Source organism: Pelobates fuscus, chromosome 1, assembly GCF_036172605.1.
Source record: "Pelobates fuscus isolate aPelFus1 chromosome 1, aPelFus1.pri, whole genome shotgun sequence".
Lineage (NCBI taxonomy): Eukaryota > Metazoa > Chordata > Amphibia > Anura > Pelobatidae > Pelobates > Pelobates fuscus.
The window spans coordinates 246921671-246943493 of NC_086317.1; positions in this window are offsets into that span (position 1 = coordinate 246921671).

Sequence of the window (21823 nt, forward strand, 5' to 3'; positions counted from 1 at the left end):
CAGCTTTAATTTGTTCTTTGCTACCAGATTCCCAGCAGTGGTCAGATCCAGTAACCTGGTTTTGTGGTACAATGTGTTTTTTTTTTATTTTCCAATGGAGGTGAGCACCAGCAGTTAGGATCCAGCTAAGAATTATCAGACACATTTAAAGTTCACGAGCACAGTCAGGTAGTGTTACATCTGCCAAACTGACCTCAAATGGTCTCAAACACAACACAGACCTACGCCTTAGCAGCAACAAAATTATATAGGGATTTATAAACAGCATTGGTGCGGTTGAGCAGGCCACTGGAACAAAACAAGGACAATCCCAGAACACACAGAGAAGAGATTATTTGTTAAGATTCTAAGTTACAGGCTGCCTCTTGTACCTACAGAAGTGCCCTCCCCTTTTCTGGCTCACTGTTGAATGTTTGTACCGCTTTAATTGCTTTAGTATGGTATCAGAGGGTTTGATACCCACTTCTATTTGTAAAGCTTTTGTGTATGGCAAAAATTTAAAAATAAATAAAATTATAAAAAAAAGATATAAAATCTATATAAATATATTCATATAAAATAAGGCCAAGTATGTAACAGATAATGTTTGTATTGCAGCAGATATGTAAGAGATGAAAAGATTAAAATGGAAACCTGCATTTTCTACCTGTGCTCTGTAATGTTTTATAGATGTGGTCTTTCATGTAAAATTCAAGTATTTTTGTGGTTTTCATGCAGCAGGACTGATGACTATTAAAATTTAAAAAAAAATGCACGATTCTTCTTTTTGTAAAATATTCTTTGCAATTTTTGAAAGAGGAAATTGAAATATGAGCACATTTGGACATACTTCAGCTTGTAACGCATGTATTCTGACAACCGGATATAAATAAACACACTTAAAAGAAATAACTTGTTTCCTGTGAGATTTGGGGAGTTCAAATGAATTGTAATAAATAAATTCGTAACAATGTGCATGTCTGTATGATAATGGAGATATTTATCTTCCCTCTGTTTCCAAAACATCTCTAAATCCTGGAATGAGGCTGTGGTATATGTGTCAGCAAGGCTGTTATTTAGGCTTATTCCTGATGGTAAGAAAAATTCTAAACAAGTTATGAGGTATACACTACACAGTGGTGTCCTAGAAATTAGCCCAGCATGTATCTAGGATAAATCAATATATTACTTGCTCCTGTGCTTAACTGATTGTACATAACAACATAATAGCAACTGCCTCAAATAAACACATACAATAAAAATCACAAAACCAGTGGTTGTATGATTAAGCAGTAGGAGTATTTAAGTACAAATTAAACAGAACGCGTCAAACAAAAGGACCAGTATTTCTATTCAGTAGCCGCTAGGAACAATATTGCTCTTGGATCAGTTTCATAGAATGTTTCACGACTGTTTCACAACATTTTAAAGGAAGTAACCCTGTATGTCATAATAAAATTTTCTTAAGAATCACTATCGAGGGCTGGTACAACTATTTTTACTGACCTTGGCAAAAATCCCGTTTGCTGCCCCCTCTCTATCCTACATCTCCCTTCAAACTCTTTCCCCACATTATTTGCATTTCTAGTTTCTCGCTCTGCCAGTCTCCCTTCTTTCCAAAGTTTTTTTTATTTTCATTATGACTTTGTATCCAACTGATGCTGCATGTGTCTCTGTTAAACAAATTCTGTCTCTTTTTTGTTGTTTCTCTGCCAGTTTCCCATTACCTCTCAACCAGACTGTGTGTGTTGAAAGTTGATGATGGAGGCTGCTGGTTTTAGTGTTGTGTGTATGGCGTGTGTCCTGATTGTGAGGGTCTTTTGTGTTGTGGTCTGTGTAGGCTACTGTGTGTATCGTATGTGAGTGTGTGTGCACTGTGTTACCCATACTGCACACACACATTTAAACATGATATACACATCAGCCCACACAGACTCCAACACAAAAGCCCTTCACATTCAGGAAACACACCCCATAAATGTGTGTGTTTGTATGGCATGTATGAGAAGAGGTTGCTGTGTGTTTATAAAGACAAAAAAAAAAACATTTTTGTTTGTCCCCCTCCTGTCTACCTTTCAGGGAAAGGGTTCGTTTATTGGGGTCCATTGGGGTGCTGGCTTTTACACCTTGCCACAGTTATAATCTCTAGTGATCCAGTGGAGGACTGCTGTCAGACAGAGCATTTGTTATGTACCAACCCTCCGTAAATGACACTATTGCCATGGTAACCCAGCATTAGTGCTCTGAGTCATTCACTGAACACCGGAACTGCAAAGGAAGCTGCCAGTGATCTGCACCCACCAGAGGTACACACCACATGTGCTCTTGATATGGGGAAGCACGCCTTTAAATAATCAGGAAAATTGTGTGATCTCTCTAACAGTTGTGGGGTTGCAGAGTGCCCCCTCTATCTACTTCTTGCCCATGTCCCTAGGGTACACATTCCATGGGTTGAAAACTAGGGTCATAGAGGGATGAATATTTCTTTATAAACATCCGCAAAACCCCCAAGTCATACACCTGATACACACTGAAGTAAAGGAAAACTTAAAATAGAAGATGAGTCTCTCTGAGACCAGCATGGGCAAACCAGGTAACAGAGTTCATGTATATATTTTGGCAGTACAGAACACTTTTGGGTCTCATGTAGCTGATGACTTCTTTGATTCTGATTACATCAATATTGTAAATTCCAATTTCAACGATTCTGCATCCTTGTCAGACCGCCTCTCCTTGGCGTTTCAAAATGCCCACCACTGAGGTCCCTTCACCATACCAATCCTTTTAGCACCCTTACCAGCCACCCGCTCACGTGCCATCAAAAATGCCCACCAATGCATAACCAATCCCCTTTACCACCATTTTCTGCCTTTCCCCATGTCTTCCATCATTGTCCACCAAGTCCCCGCCTTACCAAAACCAACCCCTGTTTTCCACCATTCCCTGCATCCTCCCATCACCCCAGGTGTCTACATCCTGCCAAAGTGCCAATGCATGCATGAGTAAAGGAGTGATTGAAAAAAGTACAGTGAAAACCCATGACCCCTGAACACAGACCTACTTAATCAACGTACCAATGATTCCTGTGGAGAATCATTACTGTGATTTGATGGCTTCTCGAGGAAGCCAGCCAAGAGAAAAAGGGTAATTGACAAGGTAGCAGAGGAGATACCACAAAATAGGAGAGAGAACAAATAAAATAAGGTATTTGAACCACTTGGACGGTGATGATTTAGGATGCAAATGATAAAGAACAACATAAGGGAAAATGGAGTGAATAAATAAGAAAATACTTAATGCTACCCATACAGTTTATTTAAAGCTAATGATAGTTCTTTCTCCTATGTCCACCTTCTACTTGGGTGATTCAGTGTGGCCAGTGAGCAGTTGGTATCTTCTGCAGTAATCATTTTCCTTCTGTGATCTCTCCAATTCAGTGTACCCAATACATGAATAGGCTGTGTTTACTACTAATACGGTGTGGACATGCATAACGACCTAACCTGTAGGCCTGGCTGATGCTATTACAGTCTATGCGGAGGCCAGGTCAAGTATGTTTGAAGGATAGTAGAAACCGCAAGTACTTTTTAAGAACTACTTACAGCAACAGCCTCTGTGAAGATAATTTATCTATCGGTAAATAAGGGGTAGCAGCAGCAGTTGTACTGGGGGATTATTTAAGCAAATGACAAGTCTTACATACAAACAAGAATTTTTAGATCATAAATCTGATACATGCACTATCCAGTAGAATTTTATACATCCAAACCAACCAAAGAAGAAAGATAGACATGCCGGATATTCACTAAACAGTGAATTTCAAATTTAAGGTGAAAATAGACGTATTGGAAACATTCTCTGTCATCAATGCTCTGGCCTTAAAATTGCATTTCAGTTTGAATTAATTAAGATTTTTTGATGTAATATTAAAAAATACATATACCGTAGTTTGAAATTAAAATAAAAATGGTTATTACATAAAACAAAGCTTTTTTTTTTTAGAAATATATATAAGGGAAAATATATCCATACTTACCGTAATTTTCTTTTCCTGGTCATATGCCATGGCAGCACAACGATGGGTAGCTCCTCTCTATCTCTAATTAGACAGGAACTAATTAAAATAAATGTATAAGTACCTCCTTCTATCCCCTCCTCCCTCAGTCTTGTTACTAGCAATATCCCAGGGTGGGACCTTTGTGCTGCCATGGCCTATGACCAGGAAAAGGAAATTACAGTAAGTATGGATACATTTTCCCTTTTCCTGGCCATATCCATGGCAGCCCAATGATGGGTAATACCCAAGCAATAACCAAGGTAGGGAAGAAGAAATAAAGAAACCACAGACTGAAATATCATATGCAAAGTGTATTGGTACCACAAACCAAGTGACAAACACCAAAACTTCAGGAATCAAGGGTTTCATACAGAAAGGACACTTTTAGCAAATTGGTCCGTATAACCAGCTCTGACATCTACTTGGTAATGTCTGATGAAAGTATTGGCAGAGGACCAAGTGGCAGCTCTACAAATCAGCTCAGAATGGACATTGGCAGAGGAGGTCCAAGAGCAGGAAAGGGATCTCGTGGCATGAGCTTTGAGTCCATGCAGGACTGGAGCTTTCGAGGCCTGATACAATCCATCTGCTAATGGTAGATTTAGGAGCCTGACTACCCTTTCTACATCTGTTATAAAGGACAAAGAGGCCTGGAGATGAATGCCAAGGGGCGGTTCTGTCAATATAGATTCTGAGGCATCTCACCAAATCCAAGGAGGAAAGATCTCTGTCATCACCATCTACTTGTGGAACCAGATGCAGAACTGGGAGAACAATTTCCTCGTTAATATGAAAGGCAGAGGTGGCCTTAGGCTGAAGTTCTGGGATAGTACGAAGGACGACCCTATCCTTATGGAAGACTGTGAAAGGCTCCTTGACCGACAGAGCATGAAGTTCCGAGACCCTTCTGCCTGAGGACAAAGCCACCAGTAAGGCAGTTTTAATGGAGAGGAAATGGAAAGGCACTGAATCCAAAGGTTCAAAGGGGTGAGACTTTAGAGCTTGGAGACCCAGAGGCAAGTCCCAGGATGGAGCGAACGGCTTAATCGGAGGTCTGATTTTTAGTACAGGTTTAAGAAACCTGTCCACATCCGAATCAAAGGCCCATTTGTGGTTAGTTAAAGCTGGCAAGGCAGATACGTGAACCTTCAAGGTGTTGTAGCTCAGACCCTTCACAGATATTCCCTGTGGAAAAACTCTGGATCGAGACATCCCTTGAGGAAGCCCAGGAGAGAAAACGCCCCAGATTCTATAGAATGCATTAGAAGTGGAACGCTTCCTAGCCCTGAGCAGGGTGTCTACCACCGAATGAGAGAAGCCCTTATTCAACAGCCTTTCCCTTTCAACCTCCATGCCATCAGGTTGAGGGAGGACGGGTCCGGGTGCAGTACAGGACCTTGACTAGGCATGTGCATTGGAAAAAATTTCGGTTCGGTTCGGCATTCCGAAATTCGGAACTTCGGCAATTCGGTAATTTCTGAACTTCAGGACCTCGGCAATTCGGAACTTCGGAATTTCGGAACTTCTCTTGCAGCCGCTTGGCAGATAACTCCCTAATTTCCATGGTATTAGGGAGTTATCTACCAAAAGGCTGAAAGACCTAAATTGGTCTTTCAGCCAAATTTACTAATACTAAGTAAAAATGGCTTAGTATTAGTAAATTGTGCCCCTACTCACTATACCGCGAGTAGGAGCATGTCTATTAAACAGTGAGCAGCCAGTGGCTGCTCACTGTTAAAAATTGTATTTTAAAAAATGGGTCCCCCCTCCCGAGCCCCCACCCACGACGCGCAAGTGGGGGCTTTTAAACTAAAGGGGGGCCTATTGTCCCCCCGGCACCCAACCCTGAGCGGCAGATGGGGGCCCTAAAGTAAAATAATGGGGGGTGTAGATGTAAATGCCTTGAAACAGGCATATTGGTTATTCTGTGCATGGAACACTCTGATACATTTATAGTGGAAACACAGTATCAGATGCTCTCTATGCTCGTCCTCACAAATATTTGCCCATCTGACTATTTTACTTATTGCTTTACTCATTGGTTACAACTTATATGAGTTGTTTCTCCCTTTATATACCATTGTACCATAGTGCATTGTTAAGTAATGAATATAGTCATTTGGGCACCTTAAGAGTTAATCCCCTCATACTTGATCTGTGTGATATAATCATTTGGGCACTCCAAGGGTTAATCCCCTCATACTTGATCCGTGTGTGTTTTTTTCTGGCCACTTATGACGTGGTAATGTGGGTTGGTATTGTGGTGCGTTATACCACGCCCCCACAACCCCATTCGCGGGACGACCGGGATGGTCTGAACACACGGATTGGCAGGTACACAGGTGATTGCAATAAGCCTTGGATATAAAATTAACCGCCGGGACAGCCTTTCTCTTTGTTGATACCCCTGAGGACGGCGTGCGGGTTTAGCTTAGTTTTAAAGCACTTTGCTTTGAGCACTTTGCACTTATGTTTTCTTAGCGTTTTTTGTATCTGGGGCTTCAGATGTTTAGACAGACTCTAGATTAGAACACCCACAAAGGTGTTACATAGGAGATAGTGGGCTAGCACAGTGAGTAAGGTATTTGTTGGGAGTATGTTCTCCTTTTCCTTTATCTCTCCTACTGCTTTTGTACCCTGAGTTATGTATGGTGGAGCACACTGTCTCCCCCCTCTCTTTTTCTTGTGAGGGCTTTTTTTTGCTATTGGGCTTATTATGAGCCGTTTCTCTACCATACATATCCCTCTTAATGTGACTCTGTCTATCACTGTCTTGTCCCAGTATTTTAATAGATTTCAATAAAGCTTTGTTATTTTGGCTACTATATTACTACTGAGATTGGACTGGGTTCTTACCTTTTTGGCTGTCTTCTTGTAAGATATCCTTTTGGGTTCTTTCCTTTTTTTCATTTACTTAGTATTAGTAAATGTGGCTGAAAGACCAATTTAGGTCTTTCAGCCTTTTAGTAGATAGCTCCCTAATACCATGGTAATTAGGGAGTTATCTACTTATTCATTCCTGTCATTCCATTGACAGGCTAAGTAACTTACATTTTATATGAATGTGTGTTACTTGATTGTTGTAAGTGTTGCAAATGCTTACAGCTGAATCCTAGCTATGTTTGTATACTTTTTATTTAAAATTGTATACAGTGTAACATTCTTCTTCTTCCACTGGGTAAGTATATTAGTACTTAGGCAATACTGTACTTCGGAATTTCGGCACTTCGGAACTTCACCCAACGGTGACAAATTAGCGGAGAGAAATGTTTCAGGGCTTCGAGAACAGCAAACAGTTGCAGGAGATTTGAAGGGAAGTTGTCCGCAGGGAACTTCCACTCCTCCTGCGCGAAGTCGCGTTGACAATGGGCTTCCCAACCCCAATGGCTGGCATCAGTCGTTATTACTATCCACGGAACATCTCCCAGAGGGAAGCCCTTGGCTAAGGAGACACTGTTCAGCCACCAAAACAGGGATTTGTGAACAGACAATGGAATCTAGATGGGCTCTTTGAGGAGAATTGGAGGAGGAAGTTCACTTGAAAGCTCCTCATTCTCCATTGTGTCCACCTTCTCAGGCCTATCATGGAGGACATGGAACCCAGGAGACTCATCGCCTTCTTTGCTGAAGTCACCTTGCATGCCAACATCTCCACAACCTGTTTCTATATTCTCAGGATCCTCTCTGGGGAGAGTTGAACCGTCCCCGCGGAAGTGTCGAACAGAGAACCCAGGTATGTCATGGACTGACTCGGGCAGAGATGGCTCTTTTTTACATTGATCCTCCAACCGTGATGTTGTAGGAACTGAAGGCAGTCACATGGGAGGACAAAGTATGCTTGTCATCTGCCACAATCAGGCTGTCATCCAGGTAATGGAAGATGGATATGCCCTGTTTTCTCAGTTCTGTGATGAGAACAAGAAGCACTTTTGTGAAGGTCCTTGGAGCCGTGCTGAGACCAAAGGGCAAGATCCTGATTTGGAAATGAGCCTCCCCTACTGCGAACCTCAGGTATTTCTGATGCACCAGGGCTATAGGGATGTGGAAATAGGCATCCAACAAGTCTATTGATAACATCCACTGATTGGGAAAGACAACCTTCGCTATAAATTGAAGGGACTCCATCTTGAATCTGCAGATATGCAAGTATCGATTCAGTCTGTGTAAATTTAGGATGGGTCTCCACCCATCTGAGGACTTTTCAGTCAGAAATAGATGTGAATAGAAGCCGTGAGTCCTTTCTGACTCCGGGACTGGTACAATCACTCCTTCTTTTTGTAGAGGAGAAGTGAAGACCTGGAAAGCAAGCCTCTTTACTTTGTCTACCGGCCACTTCGTGATTTGGAAGGAACTGGAAGGAGGGTGTTTGCAAAATTCAAGAAGATATCCCCTTCTGATGATATCCAGAACCCATTTGTCGCTTACGGATTCCTCCCATGCCACACGGAATTGGAGCAAGCGAGCTCCAGCATCGCCTGACAGGGAGATGAGCCCGTCACAGATTCCTGGGGTTCTTGGAGAATGCGGAACCTTGGGACTTGCCGCCTCTAACACCATGTTGACCGCTCCTCCAGGATTGATTTCTCCCATATTCCTTACCCGGATGTAGGATCTGCTACCACGAAACGGGTAACAGTCCCTTCTTGCACAAAAGGGACCTTTGGGCCTGTTGTCTTCAGGCAGAAAGGTATTTTTACCTTCGGCTGCTTGTTTAATACAATCATCCATATTCTTGCCGAATAACATGTCACCATGAAAAGTAAGGGAGCACAAGCAGTCTTTGGAGGAAGCATCAGCAGACCATGATCTGAGCCATAACGCCCTCCTGGCCGAAACTGAAAGAGCCATATTTCTGGCTAAGGACCTCACCAGATCCACCACAGCCTCAGATGAGAAGTCAACAGTCAATTTCAAATCTTTTAGGCTGTCCAGTAAGGGACAGCTCCTGCCGTTCTTAATATCATCCTCCAAATTCTGCATCCAAACCTTAAGCGCCCTGGATACTGACATAAGGGCCACCGCTGGGTGCAGGCCAGTACCTGAAGCCACTTACACTTTGGAAAGACTGAAATGCATCTTTCTGTCCATAGGGTCTTTGAAGGAACCCGCATCATCAACAGGTTAAGTGGTACGTTTTGCCAATCTAACCACGGCGCGTCTACCTTGGGAGCGGAATCCCACGCTTCAGCGTCAGCGTCCTAAAAAGGATAGAGTCTGGAAAAATTTCCTTTAGCAGAGGATTTTCTGTCCGCTCTGGACCACTCCTCCTTAATGAGGTATTTTATAGTCTCATGGACTGGAAAGGTAGCCCTCCTTCCTCTTGAGGTCAGAGAAGTAGCAACTAGATGTGGAAGGCTCCTCCTTAGAAGATTCCTTCAAACTGAGGGTCTTGCGGAACCTGGATGTCACGTTCACAGTAAATGATGTGGAACACAACTGCAGATTTCTTAAGACTTTGATATTTTATTAAGACACTTAGATGGAACTGAGACTTCAGTTCCAGAATAACAGGTACTGTTTCTTTAAATAATAAACGGTTTGCTTTAGTTTGTAATGACAAGGTTCAGAATTAATCAGAGTCCGTTATTCTTGTTAACAGTTCAAATTATAAGAGATTGTATATATTGGAATTATTAGTCGCAAGACAGGTGCAGCAGAACTTAAATAGTACTTGATTCGAGGGATGCTGTAGCAGGCTTGCTGGACAACTTAATAGCAAACTTTAGTAAGGAAAAATAAGATTATCTGTAGCAAGACAGGTACAGCTGAACTTGAATAACACTTGGTTTGAGGAACGCTGTAGCAGGCTTGCCGGACAACTTGATAGCAGACTTTAGTAAGTTGCAATAAAGACTTTCTGTAGCAAGACAGGTACAGCTGAACTTGAATAATACTTGATTTGAGGAAAGCTGTAGCAGGATTGCTGAACAACTTGATAGCAGACTTTAGTAAGTTGCAATAAAGACTTTCTGTAGCAAGACAGGTACAGCTGAACTTGAACAATACTTGATTTGAGGAAAGCTGTAGCAGGATTGCTGGACAACTTGATAGCAGACTTTAGTAAGTTACAATAAAGACTTTCTGTAGCAAGACAGGTACAGCTGAACTTGAATAATACTTGATTTGAGGAAAGCTGTAGCAGGATTGCTGAACAACTTGATAGCAGACTTTAGTAAGTTGCAATAAAGACTTTCTGTAGCAAGACAAGTACAGCTGAACTTGAATAATACTTGATTTGAGGAAAGCTGTAGCAGGATTGCTGAACAACTTGATAGCAGACTTTAGTAAGTTGCAATAAAGACTTTCTGTAGCAAGACAGGTACAGCTGAACTTGAACAATACTTGATTTGAGGAAAGCTGTAGCAGGATTGCTGGACAACTTGATAGCAGACTTTAATAAGTTGAAATAAAGACTTTAGCATTGTTAGCTCTTATCTCAGAGACTTTAAGATACTTAGCTTCCAGAAGTAGAGAGATTGTTTCCCCAGTTCTCCTCAGAGGCGGTTGCTTCAGTGAATGGTTGAAGAGAGAGCAGGCACTAGTCGATGCTGAGGAGAGATGTTGGGGACTTGAATAATCCTCCAGTCCGGTCCGGTAGCATGTGGTCGTCTCAGCGAGGTATGTGAGCCGTTTAGTTAGGCGCGGTACGCGGTTCAATAATCCAGCGTCTATCAGCTGGTGCGGTCGCATTAAATAGCAGACCGCGTCAAAGGGGGTGTGGCTAAGCTCCGTCAAACCCGGAAGCATGAGGAGACATCGGGAGGCTTAAGGCATGACACTGGATATCAAATGGTTAATTTCAGTAGGTTCCAGGAAATCTGGAGCTGGAAGCACCTCATCCTCAGAAGAAGAACCCAGGTCTCTCAGGGATTCCATAGTCATACACTCCACATCAGAGACGTCTGGAGAACACTCTGAAGGTTCCAAACACCTTGGTTGCTTGCAGGACCCACCAGCTTCCTGAATGCCCAGAGCGACTTGTGAAATATACTGCATTATGTCAGGCGCAGGTTGGATGGAAGACTGCCTTTGAGATGGGCCTGCAGCCACAGATAGGCAAGAAAAACAGAGACGTTTCCCTTCCAGGGCTCTGTTATCACAGGATTCACACTGTGTCCTTTTGAGCGACTTCCCTTTGGACGACACTGAAGCTCTAGTCCCCCAGAAACAAGGACAGAACAGTGTATCAGTGATCCGCACTCTTTTAAATGCTAGATAAAACAAACATGGCTTACCTATAAGACTTACGTTGTGACCTTTTGTTTGGTGGGGAAGAATCAGAATTAGAGGAATTTGAGACTTCCATATGCATCTGCAGAACCAAATGCAATAAAGAATCTCAAATTGAAATTCAGAACAAATTGAAGGATACCACTTAAAAAATAAAAAGACATTTACCTTAATGAAAAGCAGATGAAACGAAAATCAAGCAGGAGATAGGAGGAAGCAATGCAGCTATTCACCAAAATGATTCCCACGAGTGTGTGAACCAGGGGGCTGTTAAATAGGCGCCGGACGTCACACACAGAGCACCTGTGTGAGGCAGACGAACGAGCAGACGAACGAGCCATTCGTGTGAACAAACGAACGTTCGCCAGAATTAATGCGAACATCAAAATTTCATGCGAACGGCTAAAAGCACGAACGGACACAAAACCAATCAGCAAACCATACGAAGACCAACTGAAAATGAAAGAAACCACAGGGACTTACCCCTTCAAAAGGATGGCGAAAAAGGCAGAGGGAAGCTGGAAACAGGGAGAAGTCAAGACCAGCAAGGTACACGTCCAGGTCCATATTCACCTGCCCACTTCTACCCCTGGGGTCACTGCAGCATTAGGGAACCAGGCATAACAGCTTGCTACCCCTTGGATTACAGCAAGTACCAGACCCCCGGTCACTTAAGGAGTATTCTCCAGGGGTCACCTTTGCGCAGGGCAGTGTAACTGGAGACTTCCCAAGGGAGAGAGGCTGAACTCCCAAGGGGCCAGGGGAACAAATCCCCAGGTAACCCATAAAAGAAAAATAATAGTTCCAAGGAAAAAAAACACATGTCCTACAGGGATAGGACAGGAACAAAAATACTGAGGGAGGAGGGAATAGGATGAGGTACTTATACATTTATTTTAATTAGTTCCTGTCTAATTAGGGATTGGGAGGAGCTACCCATCGTTGTGCTGCCATGGATATGGCCTGGAATAATAATAATTACTAATAAAAAATTCCAGTAAGGCCATACTTTCCCTTTTAAAGGAAAACTCCAGTGCCAGGAAAACAATCCGTTTTCCTGGCACTGGAGGTACCCTCTCCCTCCCACCCCCTAATCCCCGGTTACTGAAGGGGTGAAAACCCCTTCAGTCACTTACCTGAGGCAGCGACGATGTCCCTCGTCGCTGTCTCCTCCTCCGTGCCGGTCCTCCTACTGCCTCCGTCGGCCGGTGGGTGAGACTGATCCCGCCCACCGGCCGAGGAGACCTAATGCCGCGCATGCGCATTAGCGCTCCCCATAGGAAAGCATTGAAAAAGATTTTCGATGCTTTCCTATGAGGAAATGAGTGACGCTGGAGGTCCTCACACAGCGTGAGGACGTCCAGCGACGCTCTAGCAAAGAAAGTCTTTGCTATAAACCAGGGAGTGACCTCTAGTGGCTGTCTAGTAGACAGCCACTAGAGGTGGAGTTAACCCTGCAAGGTAATTATTGCAGTTTATAAAAAACTGCAATAAGTACACTTGCAGGGTTAAGGGTAGTGGGAGTTGGCACCCAGACAACTCCAATGAGCAGAAGTGGTCTGAGTGCCTGGAGTGTCCCTTTAAGAATGTTTATCAATGGATATCCATACAAGGCAAATGCCAAACCCAGTTATTTATTTATGATGTCAATAATGGTGTCATAGTGACATCATACTAATCAGAGAAGTAGAAACACAGTTTAAGGTCAGAGTTCTAAATGTTTAGTGGCAAGCAGGACATACATGTTCAGCGATAATGAACAAGTAACAACTTGATGATCTGGAAACAGAGTAATAATGTACCCAGGGCCGGCGCGTCCATAAGGCGGCACAGGCGGCCGCCTTAGGGCGCACGGGCTCTGGGGGCGCAATATTTCAGTGGCCGGCAGGAGGGAAGCTCTCCCTCCTGCCGGCCACCATCTCGACCCCCGGCGCGGCTGTGCTGTGCTGTGCTGAGATTAGGCGCGGCGAGGGAGCTCTAACCTCTCTGCTCTGCTCCCTCGCGCGCTGCCTGTCTGCTGATACCGCGGGAGCCGGAATATGTCATATTCCGGCTCCCGCGGTATCAGCAGACAGGCAGCGCGCGAGGGAGCAGAGCAGAGAGGTTAGAGCTCCCTCGCCGCGCCTGATCTCAGCACAGCACAGCCGCGCCGCCCAGCAGCCCCACTAGACCCCAGGGAATGATTATGGAGCTGACCCAGAGACACAAGACCAGCAAGAGAGGAGACCTCTACACCATGCTTGTCGAGGGGCTGAGCACCAGCTGGTAGATCTGCTTCTTGTCACTAATGTCGATGTTAATGCAGCAGACTATAATGGTAGCCTACCCCTGAGCTTATCATCCACACCAGCTCTCCAGGTAGGGAGGCTGGGTGGAAAATATGTATTTATTTAAATAATTAGTGAGTGTATGTGATGTGTCTGTGTGTGACTGACAGCGAGTGTGACTGTGAGTGACAGCGTGTGTGTCCGTGAGTGACAGTGTGTGTGTCTGTGAGTGACAGTGTGTGTGTCCGTGAGTGACAGTGTGTGTCTGTGAGTGACACCGTGTGTCTGTGAGTGAAAGCGTGTGTGTCTGTGAGTGAAAGCGTGTGTGTCTGTGAGTGACAGCGTGTGTGTCTGTGAGTGACAGCGTGTGTCTGTGAGTGACAGCGTATGTCTGTGAGTGACAGCGTATGTCTGTGAGTGCATGTGAGTGCATGAGTGTGTCTGTCAGTGTATGATGTGTGTGTGTGTCAAATCAGTGAGAGTATGTTTGTCATTGAGTCTGTGTGTGACTATCAGTGTGTCTGTCAATGAGTGTCAATCAGTGTGGGTCTGTCAGTGTCAATGAATGAGTCTGTGTCTGTCAGGGGGGCGGAAAAATGCATCTTTGCCTATGTACCTAAAAATCCAAGCACCGGCCCTGAATGTACCTATGACCCAGACTGCCTTTTATTTGTTTATCCACATTTTTTTTTCCATTGTGAATACAAACTCTAGGGACAGAAATATAGCCAACTATTTAGCATGGGGTCAGGAAGGATTTTTGTTACTTGCAACATTGTGACATATTGGTAAAAATATGTCCACGTTTTTTTGCCAGCTTTATAATGTTTTTTTTTCTCCCAAAATAACCATATGGATCGTTAACAACAATCTGAGAATACGTATTAATGGGCAATGCATTGTGAAATAAGAGTTAATGTTTGTGTGTGGTTGTTTCACAATGTCACTGGAGTTTGTTTATCGCTTCCTCTTATATTTTGTGAACAGGAGACATTTTCTGTGCTGTAAATCTTACAAAACACTCATAAAAGGTAAAAACAATTGGGACCTCAGCCATAGGCCGATGTAAATGCTTTAAACATCACAATGACTCTGCATTTGGCTATTTCAGTGTCATGTCATCAGCTTTTATTATATAACTTTCTAGTTGTCATTGAAAACATTAATAACTAAGATGGCTTTGTTAACCACTTTTTTTAATAGCTAGCCCATTGGTTTCCAAACTGTGTGCCGCGGCACCCTGGGGCACCACGACAGGCACACAGGGGTGCCGCGGAATGTTTCCCTGTACTGTAATGCAGGCTGTCACTTCCTCCCAGCATCATGCAGGGAGACAGAGCGGGAGGGAGAGGAGGCAGCCGTAGCATCAAGGGAGAAGAGCACAAGAGGTGCTCCAGACCCATCACTCCCACCAGCAGCAGCAGGACCAGGGCTCCAAGCCACCCTCCTGGACACATAAGCTCACAGGAGGGTGCCCGGAGATATTTTTCAGCTGGTCACATTTACCTAATTTTAGGACCTGCTAAGGAACAGATGATTGTTACGTCCTGTGTAAAACCATAAAATTAAAAAAAAAAAAAAGCGGGTGTACGTTTTTCTCATGAGTGTATATAATATTAATTGTAAGTTGACAGATCTGCCTGACAACCAAAGTAATCTGTCAATCATGCAGAGTCATCATGATCACATGACTTAGATGGGCAGAAATGCCTTCAGAGGGAACTGCCTCGATTGTATTGGAGGATACGTATCCTGGCTGCTGGGAGGGGTCAATCATTAGGGTGGGCCATGCATCTCTAACGGCACTAAAGTCCTTCTTTTGTAGGTTGACATAGCACACCCTTAATTTTGGCATTTGAATGGAGGGGTGGGTTTCTGTAGCATCAGTGTTTGACTGCAATGTTTTTTTTTTTTTTTTTGCAGTGTTGTTGTTTGAATAAAGAGACATTTTGTGTACAGGGATGTGTTTGAATGTATCGGCGTGTTTACATTTACACAAACATTCCCAAAGATACACTCACAGACACATATATCCGAGTCCAGCTCTTACTTCTGTTGAATGTACTTATCTATTTATTTTTGTCCCGGTGAGCTTGGCTGCCTTTCACCTTTTCATGGTGGAAACCTGTTCACTCTGGAAGGGTTCCCTTGATGCCTATGAGGGAAAATCTCTGTCCGAAGAATCACAATAACGGAATTTAAGGTCGACACATCATATCAGACTTGTTACAGTTTACATTTTTCATTTCTATCTTACCAACAAAATGTCTGCCAATAAAAATATCTGACAATAGTAAGTCACCACTTAACAGATGTGACTCCATTTTGTAACAAAATGCAAAGACAGGCACATTTTGTTTCACTCTATTCACTGACCAAAGGAATGCGGCTAAAGTAAAGGTTTCTTCCTACAAGAACTTGTGTTTGCACAGAAAGAGCCCAACACATATATATCCATATATACTAACTATAATTATGTTTAATCATATATAAATAGTACCTATGTTAATAATATTGAATATTCATGGATAGTATCCCAATGAAGAAAATTCATTATTATTAAACTAATATTAGCTGAATGTGTGTAAAATGACATGTATATACCACATGCTGTCATAATAATAGAACACATAGTTTCACACAAATCAGAATGTAGCTAAAAAACAGACAAAGGTTAGTTCAGTCTGCTAAAAAAGGACAAAATCTCTTTGAACACTGACAGATATTTGATGATGGGTATCCATAAAGATAGGATTTGTGATATTAAATCCATCACAAAATTCATTTAACCCCTTATACAAAGTGGCAATTGGATTTCGTAATGAGAAAGTCTTGTGATGCTACAATGCCAACTATTGATCAAAGTCTATAAGACAATCAATAGAAGAAAGTATCATTATTTATAAATGATCTTGAAATAGGCATTGAAAGCCATGTATCAGTGTTTGCAGATGACACTAAACTTTGTAAAGTAATAAAATGTGAGCAGGATATTGCTTTGCTGCAGAGGGATTTGGATAGATTGGGGGACTGGGCACTAAAATGGCAGATGAAATTTAACGTAGAGAAATGCACACACGAGAAGGATTTGGGAATGAACAACAAATTAGGCAGCAATATGCAATGTCAATCTGCAGTTGCTAAGGCCAGTAAGGTTTTGTGATGTATAAATAGGGGCATAAATTCTCGGGATGAAAATATAATTTTGCCGCTTTATAAATCGCTGGTAAGACCACACCTTGAATATGTTGTGCAATTTTGGGCGCCTGTTCTAAAGAAAGATATCATGGCACTAGAAAAAGTCCAGAGACGAGATACAAAATTGATAAAAGGAATGAAGCATTTTAGTTATGAAAAAAGATTAAAAAAAATCAAATCTGTTTAGTTTGGAAAAACGGCGCCTGAGAGGGGATATGATAACTTTATACAAATATATTCGGGGTCAGTACAAAGCTTTATCTGGAAATCTATTCATAATCAGGGCTATACAAAGGACACGAGGTCACACATTTAGGCTGGAAGAAAGGAGATTTCATCCAAGGCAAAGAAAAGGGTTTTTTTACAGTAAGAGCAATAAGGATATGGAATTCTCTGCCTGAAGAGGTAGTTTTGTCAGAGTCATTACAGATGTTTAAACTGCAATTGGATAAATACTTGCAAAAACATAGCATACAGGGATATAATTTCTAATTAATAAACGTACTCCAGGGTCTACAGGTGATACTCAATATCGTGCAAAAGTTAATTAATATCAGTAATGCAACGTAAAAGGGGAAACTAATATATGAGATAGACACATTACATACAAAGCAAAATTGTTCAAGCCGTGATTTGTCATAAGTGCGATGATTATGGCTTACAGCTCATGAAAAAACCCAAATCCACAATCTCAGTAAATTAGAATATTGTGAAAAGGTGCAATATTCTAGGCTCAGTGTCCCACTCTAATCAGCTAAGTAAGCCATAACACCTGCAAAGGGTTTCTGAGCCTTTAAATGGTCTATCAGTCTGGTTCAGTAGGAACCACAATCATGGTGAAAACTGCTGACTTGACATTTGTGCAGAAAACCATCTTTGACACCCTCCATAAGGAGGGAAAGCCTCAAAAGGTAATTGCAAAGGAAGTTGGATGCTCCCAAAGTGCTGTATCAAAGCACATTAATAGAAAGTTATGTGGAAGGGAAAAGTGTGGCAGAACAAGGTTCACAAGCAGCAGGGATGGCCGCAGCCTGGAGAGGATTGACAGGAAAAGGCCATTTAAAAGTGTTGGGGACTTTCACAAGGAGTGGACTGAGGCTGGAGTCAGTGCATCAAGAGCCACCACACACAGACGGATCCTGGACATGGGCTTCAGATGTCGTATTCCTCTTGTAAAGCCGCTCCTGAACAACAAACAACGTCAGAAGCGACTTACCTGAGCTAAAGAAAAACAGACCTGGTCTGTTGCTCAGTGGTCCAAAGTCCTCTTTTCTGATGAGAGAAACTTTTGCATCTCATTTGGAAACCAAGGACCCAGAGTCTAGAGGAAGAATGGAGAGGCACACACTGCAATATGCTTGAAGTCCAGTGTGAAGTTTCCACAGTCTGTGTTAATTTGGGGAGCCATGTCATCTGCTGGTGTTGAACCCCTTAGAGAATTTGTGGGGAATTGACAAGAGAAAGAGGAGAGACATGAGACCAAACAATGCAGAAGAGCTGAAGGCCGCTATTGAAGCATCCTGGTCTTCCATAACACCTCAGCAGTGCCACAGGCTGAAAGCTTCCATGCCACGCCGCATTGAGGCAGTAATTGCTGCAAAAGGGGCCCAAAGTACTGAGTCTATATGCATGCTTATACTTTTCAGAGATCCGATATTGTTCTAAGTTTTCAGTAGGAATTGCTCCACTAAAGGTACACTGCCTGACAATTGTAAGACAAAAAAAACAAACAAAAAACAAAAACAGTTTTAAAAATAAAATAAAAAAAATCTCGTGATATTAGGAAGTTTTAATATTCATTCCATTTTTAAACTCATAGTCAAAATTGTAATCTACATTCTTTTATAGGGATTGACCAGGTCATAAGTCATTAAAGGGGAGAAAAAGTCAGTAATTATCTAGGTACAAAATAAATGGGTTGGATTTATGAACTCAAAACAGTCAAGGATTGAATTTAGATTTTGATTTAAATTTTATCCAACATTTATCTCTGTGTATTTTTTGTAACTTTAACTTTCTGTATTGGGCTATTTTTTATAGTCAAAATATATTCTACAAATGGTACCCTCATCCATACATATCAATAGTGGGAATTTTTCACCACTGTATGTTATGTATATTTATAAAAAATTTATTAGGGGCGATTCTTCTATTCTGTTCTAATATAATAATTTTATTTAAGCAAGTTAATGTGGACATTTGACACTCTTTGGAATGTAGATATTTTTATTACAATTAATTTACATTAAAACATTTTTCACCATTACTTATGTAATACAAGTACTTTTGTACTTCTATTGATTTATTTTATAACAATGCTTCTTAACAATTTGTTTATAAATATGTTTTAAAAAAAGTTTAAACTGCACTAGCATAAAGGTAAAAATATCCTATTTTATTGTAAAGCACCGTGGAATAAGCTGGCACTAAATAAATAAATAGAAAAAAAAAAAAAAACCATTCAGTTTAAAGGGACACTATAGTCACCAGAACAACTTTAGCTTAATGAAGCAGTTTTGGTGTATAGAACATGCCCCTGCAGGCTCACTGCTCAATCCTCTGCCATTTAGGAGTTAAATCCCTTTGTTTATGAACCCTAGTCACACCTCCCTGCATATGACTTGCACAGCCTTCCATAAAACACTTCCTGTAAAGAGAGCCCTAGAGGCTTTTATTGCAAGTTCTGTTTAATTAAGATTTTCGTACCCCTTGCTATGTTAATAGCTTGCTAGACCCTGCAAGAGCCTCCTGTATGTGATTAAAGTTCAATTTAGAGATTGAGAAACAATTATTTAAGGTAAATTACATCTGTTTGAAAGTGAAACCAGTTTGTTTTTTTTCATGCGGGCTCTGTCAATCATAGCCAGGGGAGGTGTGGCTAGGGCTGCATAAACAGAAACAAAGTGATTTAACTCCTAAATGACAGTGAATTTAGCAGTGAAATTGCAGGGGAATGATCTATACACTAAAACTGCTTTATTTAGCTAAAGTAATTTAGGTGACTATAGTGTTCCTTTAAGCACTTTGGTGGTAAAATGCATTAGTGTTAAATTGTACTGTGTGATATATTCAGTTTTTATTATTCAAAAATCCATTTATAATTTTATCACTTTGGAATAAAATAAGCTTTCTTCTTCTAAGAAAAGATTCACAGTTCAACCATGAGTCTGGTTGAAGGGAACCAAATTACCACCTAATGCTCTTGTTTCCCGAGCAGGGATTACCTTCTCCAGAAAATCCAAAGTCATTGCAAAGCAGGACCTCAAGTTGCAAAACAAAGTTGCAAAAGTAGTATTTCAAATTGCAGTACCTTGCACAGCAGGACTTCAAGCTTTAAGACTGGTCTTAAATACAATTTAATTGTCTTATGCAATTCATACATAACTGAATACAAAGAGGGGGTTTAAACAGATACTACTTATAGGACAAAGAGCTCGTCTTAAAGAGACACTAGAGTCACAAAAACAAAGTTGGCTCAATGAAGCAGTTTTGGTGTATAGAGCATGCCTCTGCAATCTAACTGCTCAATTCTCTGCCATTTAGGAGTTAAAGCAAACTGTTTCTGCACTCTAGTCACACCTCCTTGCATGTGACTTGCACAGCCTTCCTAAACACTTCCTGGTAAGGGTCATCTAATATTTATCCTTCCTTTATTGCAAATTCTGTTTAATTTAGATTTTCTTATCTCCTGTTCTGTTAATTGCTTGATAGACTGAGCAGGAGCCTCCTGTATGTAATTAAAGTTCAATTTACAGAGCAGGAGATAAAATCTTTTAAGGAAAGTTACATCTGATTGAAAGTGAAACCAGTTTTCCATGCAGGGTGTGTCAATCAGAGCCAGGGGATGTGTGGCAAGGGCTGAACAGAAACAGAGTTTTAATCCATAAATGGCAGTGAAAATTCAGCATAATCCACACTCTAAAACGGTTTCATTAAGGTAGTGTTGTTTTGGGGACTATAGTGTTCTTTTAATAGCTCTCCACTACATAAGGGAGCTTTTATTTATTTTTTAGCACATCAGTGATTGTAACATACCTTGGTATCTTCACTTTGAGGTAAAATCATAGAGAGGGACTATATTGCTACATGACATTTTATTGGCATAACACATAACATTATTTTATACAAACATTGCAGCAAAGTCTAAAGGGGTAGGTTTCTAAAAGTGTTTGATTGCTATTGATTTACAGAATTGCTATATCCTTTTGCATCTCTTTGTAATATATATATATATATATATATATATATATACACACACACACATATATATATACATATACACACACACACACACACACAGAGAGAAAATGCTCTTGCCTACCCAATATAACCATTAATAGAAATTCTGCTATTCTACCCTTGTGTTTAATATAGAGCTTCACTTTTTATAATTGTTTATTTCATCTCCAAAAGCATATCGTACTTGGACAAGTTTGTTTTTAGCTGCAGTGTGCACTGTTTCCAAGATCTACAAGTGATATGATGGGCTTTTTAACCAATTACATCTTGTAAGTCTTATAATAAAGCAGTGAATTTATTTTAATTACAGTGTTGCACTGTGGCTTTTTTCTATTTCCTATATGTATGCATGAAAATACAGTTCAACAACACATACTGGAGGAGGACATCATGGTTTGAGGAGCCTTTTTCCATATTTAGATTTGTGAGTTTAACCTTGAATCTATTTTTATTTGGAGTTTTATGAACGTATTATACTATTTAGTCTCGTTTTACATTTGTGTAGATTTACCTTTGTACATTCTACCCTGGTGGCTATTTAAATGCTCATATATTCAATTCTTTCTGATACCGTATCTATTCATCATTTGATAACTGATGGTTAGCAGGCTGACTTTCCGTTCAGGACCCTGAAGGCAGACTCAGAAAAAATATATAAATGCAGCTCTCACTTTGAGCACTGCCCATAGTTCATCTTTCATTCTGGGGTCACTAACAATGGCCACAGCTAACAGAGTGGACCCTTCGGTATATGATACATGGGGCTCCCTGGTACCAGCAAGAATTAAATACTGCTGGTAATTTTAATGCATGCCGTCAATGGATGTTAATGCCCTACACTACATGACTGCAT